The sequence below is a fragment of the Arachis ipaensis genome, chromosome B09, assembly GCF_000816755.2.
Source record: "Arachis ipaensis cultivar K30076 chromosome B09, Araip1.1, whole genome shotgun sequence".
In the NCBI taxonomy this organism is placed as follows: Eukaryota; Viridiplantae; Streptophyta; class Magnoliopsida; order Fabales; family Fabaceae; genus Arachis; species Arachis ipaensis.
The window spans coordinates 19,237,092-19,244,377 of record NC_029793.2 but is presented as its reverse complement, the minus strand read 5'-3'; positions in this window follow the sequence as shown (position 1 = coordinate 19,244,377).

Below are 7,286 nucleotides of genomic sequence, written 5' to 3'. Positions count from 1 at the left end.
GCTTAATACCCTTGCTAACTTAAGCATCGGAGTCCCTTGCAGGTACCCCCACCCTCCGGTGACAAAGGATCAGAAGCATAGCCAGTCCAACAAGTCGGACATGTCATCTCTGACCAGTACAGAAGATCTCATCCGAGATCGACCTACAGTTTCAGGTAACCCTCGGAACATTAGAGCCGTTGCCGGGGAACCTGGAAGTTATCCCATCATCATGGCGGACAACCTTGACAATGACCACAACTCTAATTTGGAAAACAGAATGCCACATAAGAACGCGGAGGTCACACTAGATGATACTTCTCAACCTAACAAAGACAAGAATTCACAAAACACGGGAGCCATGGAGGCACTTCAAGATCGCCTAAAATAACTCGAAAAAGATGTCGAGTATCAATGGGAAGCCGAGAGAGACCTACGAAGGGAAGCTAGGTGACGTCGCAAACTAGAGGACAAGCTCCTAAAGATCGAAGCCGATCTCAAAGCTAAAAATTCCAGATCCAGCCACGAAGATAGCTCCCACAAAGACCAAGACCCATTTACCAAGGAGATTATGAAGGCCAAAATCCCAAAAGACTTCAAACCTCCTGACATGACTCTATACGATGGCACGGTAGACCCCAGCCATCATCTTAGCAACTTTCGAAGCAGAATGTATCTCACAGACGCCTCAGACGCAACTCGGTGCAAAGCCTTCCCCACTACTCTGACAAAGATAGCAATTAAGTGGTTCGACAACCTGCCCCCTGGTGCACGAATTGTGAATCACACTTTTCACAACTAGTACTACTAACCAGCAAGTGCACTGGGTCGTCCAAGTAATACCTTACGTGAGTAAGGGTCGAATCCCACGGAGATTGTTGGTGCAGCCATTCAATCCTTGAAGCCTACTCGGAATACCACAGACAAGGTTTAGACTTTTCGGATTCTCATGAATGCCGCCATCAATTCTAGCTTATACCACGAAGATTCTGATTAAGAAATCTAAGAGATACTCATTCAATCTGATGTAGAACGGAGGTGGTTGTCAGGCACATGTTCATGGATTGAGGAAGGTGATGAGTGTCACGGATCATCACCTTCTTCATAGTGAAGCGCGAATGAACATCTTAGATAGGAACAAGCGTGTTTGAATGGAAAACAGAGATAATTGCATTAATTCATCAAGACGCTGCAGAGCTCCTCACCCCCAACAATGGAGTTTAGAGACTCATGCCGTCAAAGAGTACAAAGTTCAGATCTAAAAATGTCATGAGGTCCAAAATAAATCTCTAAAAGTTGTTTAAATACTAAACTAGTAACCTAGGTTTACAGAAAATGAGTAAACTATGATAGATATTGCAGAAATCCACTTTTGGGGCCCACTTGGTGTGTGCTGGGGCTGAGACTTAAGCTTCTCACGTGTCTGGGCTGTTTTGGACGTTCAACGCCAGGTTGTAACCTGTTTCTGGCGTTGAACTCCAACTTGTAACTTGTTTCTGGCGCTGGACGCCAGACTGCAACATGGAACTGGCGTTGAACGCCAGTTTACATCGTCTATCCTTGAGCAAAGTATGGACTATTATATATTGCTGGAAAGCCTGGATGTCTAATTTCCAAATCAATTGAGAGCGCGCCATTTGGAGTTCTGTAGCTCTAGAAAATCCACTTTGAGTGCAGGGAGGTCAGAATCCAACAGCATCAGCAGTCCTTTTTCAGCCTGAATCAGATTTTTGCTCAGCTCCCTCAATTTCAGCCAGAAAATACCTGAAATCACAGAAAAATACACAAACTCATAGTAAAGACCAGAAATGTGATTTTTAATTAAAAACTAAAAAAAATATACTAAAAACCAACTAAATCATACTAAAAACTAAGTAAAAACAATGCCAAAAAGCGTATAAATTATCCGCTCATCACAACACCAAACTTAAATTGTTGCTTGTCCCCAAGAAACTAAAAATAAAGTAGGATAAAAAGAAGAGAATATACAATGAATTCCAAAAACATCTATGAAGATCAGTCTTAATTAGATGAGCGGGGCTATTAGCTTTTTGCTTCTGAACAGTTTTTAGGCCCTCCTATCCACTGATGCTCAAAGCCTTGGATCCTTTTTATTACCCTTGCCTTTTGGTTTTAAGGGCTATTGGCTTTTTGCTCTTGCCTTTTGGTTTAAAGAGCTTTTGGCTTTTTCTGCTTGCTTTTTCTTTTACTTGCTCTCTTTTTTTTTGCATTTTTTTTCTGCAAGCTTTGTTCTTCACTGCTTTTTCTTGCTTCAAGAATCATTTTTATGATTTTTCAGATTATCAAATAACATTTCTCCTTTTTCATTATTCTTTCAAGAGCCAACAATTTTAACATTCATAAGCAACAAATTCAAAAGACATATGCACTGTTCAAGCATTCATTCAGAAAAAGAAAAGTATTGCCACCACATCAAAATAATTAAACTATTTTAAAATTCGAAATTCATGTACTTTTTTTTCTTTTTCAGAAAACAATTTTCATTTAAGAAAGGTGATGGATTCATAGGACATTCATATCTTTAAGACATAGACACTTAGATACTAGTGATCATATAGTAAAGACACAAACATAATTAAACATGAAGCATAGTAAACGAAAAACAGGAAAATAAGAACAAGGAGATTAAGGAATGGGTCCACCTTAATGAGGGTGGAGTCTTCCTCTTCTTGAAGAACTAATGGTGCTCTTGAGCTCCTCTATGTCTCTTCCTTGCCTTTGTTGCTCTTTCCTCATAGCTCTTTGATCTGCAATCAATTGCTCTACCACTGAATTATGGAAAAACAAAAGCAATGCTTTTACCACACTAAACTTAAAAGGTTTGCTCGTCCTCGAGCAAAAGAAGAAAGAAGTGGAGAAGATGGAGGAGATGGAAGTGTGTGAATGGGTGGGTTTGGGAGGGAAATGATTTGAATTTGAATGGTGAGGTAGGTGGGGATCCTGTGGGGTCCACAGATCCAGTGGGGTCAAGGATTTAGCATCCCTGCTCCAATTAGGCGTACAAAATGCCCTTACTGTGCAATCCTGGCGTTTAACGCCAGACTGCTGCCTGTTTCTGGCGTTAAACGCCCAAATGTAGCCTGTTTCTGGCGTTTAACGCCAGACTGATGCTTGTTTCTGGCGTTAAACGCCAGCTTGGTGCTTGTTTCTGGCGTTAAACGCCAGACAGATGCTTGTTTCTGGCGTTTAAACGCCAAAATGGTCTTCCTTTGGGGTGTGCTATTTTTCATGCTGTTTTTTATTCTGTTTTTGATTTTCTATTTGTTTTTGTGACTTCATATGATCATCAACCTAAAGAAAATATAAAATAGTAATGGAGAATAAATAGATATAATTAAATAACATTGGGTTGCCTCCCAACAAGCGCTTCTTTAATGTCAATAGCTTGACAGTGAGCTCTCATGGAGCCTCACAGATAATCAGAGCAAGGTTGGAACCTCCCAACACCAAACTTAGAGTTTGGTTGTGGCCTCCCAACACCAAACTTAGAGTTTGACTGTGGGGGCTTTGGTTGACTCTGCAGTGAGAGAAGCTTTTCATGCTTCCTCTCCATGGTTACAGAAGGAGAACCTTGTGTCTTATAGTTTGCAATGTCCTCAAACCACAGAGCTTCCTGAATAGCAAATAAATGCTCATCCGGAAAGGTTTCAGAGATCTCAGTAGGAGGGAGGGATGCTCCTGTTACTGGTTCTATCCGGGACACGTGATCAGCTACTTGATTCTCTGTCCCTTTTCTGTCTCTTATTTCTATATCAAACTCTTACAGAAGCAACACCCATCTTATGAGCCTGGGCTTTAAATCCTGCTTTGTGAGTAGATATTTAAGAGCAGAATGGTCAGTGTACACAATCACTTTTGATCCTACTAAGTAGGATCTAAACTTGTCAATGGCATAAACCACTGCAAGTAATTCTTTTTCTGTGGTTGTGTAATTTTTCTGGGCATCATTTAAAACACTGCTAGTATAATAAATGACATGCAGAAGCTTGTTATGCCTCTGTCCCAATACTGCACCAATGGTATGGTCACTGGCATCACACATTAGTTCGAATGGTAATGTCCAGTCTGGTGCAGAAATAAATGGTGATGTGATCAGCTTAGCTTTCAGGGTCTCAAACGCCTGTAGGCACTTTGTGTCAAACACAAATGGCGTGTCAGCAGCTAGCAGATTGCTCAGAGGTTTTGCAATTTTTGAAAAATCCTTTATAAACCTCCTATAGAATCCTGCATGCCCCAGAAAGCTTCTGATTGCCTTAACATTGGCAGGTGGCGGTAATTTTTTAATTACTTCAACTTTAGCTTGATCCACCTCTATTCCCTTGTTTGAAATTTTATGTCCAAGGACAATCCCTTCAGTCACCATAAAGTGACATTTTTCCCAGTTTAAAACTAGGTTGGTCTCTTGGCATCTTTTCAGAACAAGTGCTAAATGGTTAAGGCAGGAGCTGAATGAGTCTCCAAATACTGAAAAGTCATCCATGAATACTTCCAGAAACTTCTCTACCATATCAGAGAAGATAGAGAGCATGCACCTCTGAAAGGTTGCAGGTGCATTATACAGACCAAAAGGCATCCTTCTATAGGCAAACACTCCAGAAGGACATGTGAATGCTATTTTCTCTTGGTCCTGAGGATCTACTGCAATTTGGTTGTAACCGGAATAGCCATCCAAAAAGTAGTAATATTCATGACCTGCTAGTCTCTCTAGCATCTGGTCTATGAATGGTAAAGGAAAAAGATCACATAGAGCTGTCTTGGTGCAGTTACCCTCTAATATGCATGGTATCATAAAGCTCCCGGGATCTTTAAGCTTTTCTGGGAAGCTTTTCAGAATGACTGCACTGCATTCTTCAGTGAGGAGAACCCTTTCAGTTTCTCTCCAATCCTTCTTATGACTCAAGATATCTTTCATGAACTTGGCATAAGAGGGTATTGCAAACAGAATCTTTATTTCAAGAGTCCTGAGATAGTCTGCAAAGCGGGCAAATTGCTTATCCTGCTCCTCTTTGCGGAGTTTTTGAGGATAAGGCATCTTGGCTTTGTATTCCTCAACCTTAGTTGCTGCAGGTTTATTTCCTACAGAGGTAGGTTGAGAAGCCTTCTTGAGGGATTTATTATCAGCACTTGCAGGTGTCTGATCCCTCACTGGCATTTGAAAGCCAGGGTTGGAGGCTGGAGTGGCGTTAGACGCCAACTCCTCATCTGTTCCTGGCGTCTGAACGCCAGAACTGTGCTTCCTTTGGGCGTTCAACGCCAGTTCCTTGCTTGTTTCTGGCGTTGAACGCCAGTCCTGAGCATGGTTTGGGCGTTCAGCGCCAGCCTTCCACCCAATTTCTGGCGTTTTAGCGCCAGAATTATTTTTCCCTGGGCTCTTACTGTCCTCAGATGGAATTCGGGTAGTTTGCTCATTTCTTGGCTTCCTGCTGCCTTGAGGTGGGGTATTTAATGTTTTCTCACTTCTTAATTGAACTGCTTGGCATTCTTCTGTTATTTGTTTTAACAACTGCTGCTTTGTTTGCTTTAATTATTCTTCCATATTTATATTAGCCATCATTGTCTCTTGTAGTCTCTCCTTGAATTTGGCTAACTGTTTTGTTAGAAAATCTAATTGCTGATTGAATTCAGTAGCTTGTTCTGCAGGACTTTTAAAGCCTTGGATGTCCAGCCTTAGCTGTGTCATCCGTTTTTGAGGAAAGTATTGATTCAGGAATTTCTCTGTCAGCTGTTTCCATGTCTTTATGCTAGCCTTAGGTTGGTTATTTAACCACCTCTTGGCTTGGTCTTTTACAGCAAATGGAAACAGTAATAATCTGTAGACATCCTGATCTACTTCCTTATCATGTACTGTGTCAGCAATTTGTAAAAAATGTGCCAGAAACTCTGTAGGTTCTTCCTATGGAAGACCGGAATACTGGCAACTTTGCTGCACCATGATAATGAGCTGAGGATTCAACTCAAAGTTACTGACTCCAATGGAGGGTATACTGATTCTACTCCCATATGAAGCAGTAGAGGGGTTAGCATATGACCCCAAAGTCCTTCTGGACTGTTCATTTCCACTTAGATCCATGATGGAGAAAGGGAGATGATGTAAAATAAAAAAATTATTTTTATTTATTTAATTATTATTTATTTCGAAAATAAAATAAATTAAAATAAAATAAATAAAAATGGGTGAAGATTTTCAAAAAATGGAGAGAGGGAAAAGAAAAAAAAAAGAGAAAAAAAATGGTTAGGGAGTTTTGAAAAAGATATGATTTGAAAAAGATTTTAAATTTTGAAATAAAAATCTGAATTTTAAAAATAAATTTCGAAAATTTGTTTTAAAATAGAGAGAAAAGATATTTTTAAATTTAAAGAGGAAAGAGAAAAACAATAAGATAGCACAAGATTTAAAATTTTTAGATCTAATGCTCCTTGTTTTCGAAAATTTTGGAGGGAAAACACCAAGGAACACCAAACTTAAAAATTTTTAAGATCAAGACACAAGGAAAACTCAAGAACACTTTGAAGACTCACAAGAACACAAGAACATGAAGAAAAAACACCAAACTTAAAATTTTTAGTAAACCAAAATAAAATTTTCAAAAAACAAAGAAAAATCAACAAGAAAACACCAAACTTAAAGTTTGGCACAAGATTTGATAGAAAAAATATTTTTAAAAAAGAAGATTTTGAAAAGAATATAAAAGATTCTGACCCAATTGCCAAGAACACAGACTAACGCTCTAGCCAACTGAGTTATAAATGTAACACTTGTTTTGAAGAAGTGTTTTTAAATAACTAAGAATGAAAAATTTATTTTTTTTGAAAACTAATGTTTTGAAAAGGCACAAGAAAAACAAGAAAAATCAAAAAACAAGAAAAACTAAAGATCAAACAAGAAAAAAAATTCAATTATAAAAATATAATTTTCGAAAATTTTTTTTTTGAAAGAAAAAAAATATGGATTCTAAAATTTTAACCAAAAACAATATTAGAAGACTCTAAACCAAAAAGAAAAATTTTTCCTAATCTAAGCAACAAGATTCACCGTCAGTTGTTCAGACTCAAACAATCCCCGGCAATGGCGCCAAAAACATGGTGCACGAATTGTGAATCACACTTTTCACAACTAGTACCACTAACCAGCAAGTGCACTGGGTCGTCCAAGTAATACCTTACGTGAGTAAGGGTCGACACTTGGTGTGTGCTGGGGCTGAGACTTAAGCTTCTCACGTGTATGGGCTGTTTTGGGCATTCAACGCCATGTTGTAACCTGTTTCTGGCGTTGAACTCCAACTTGT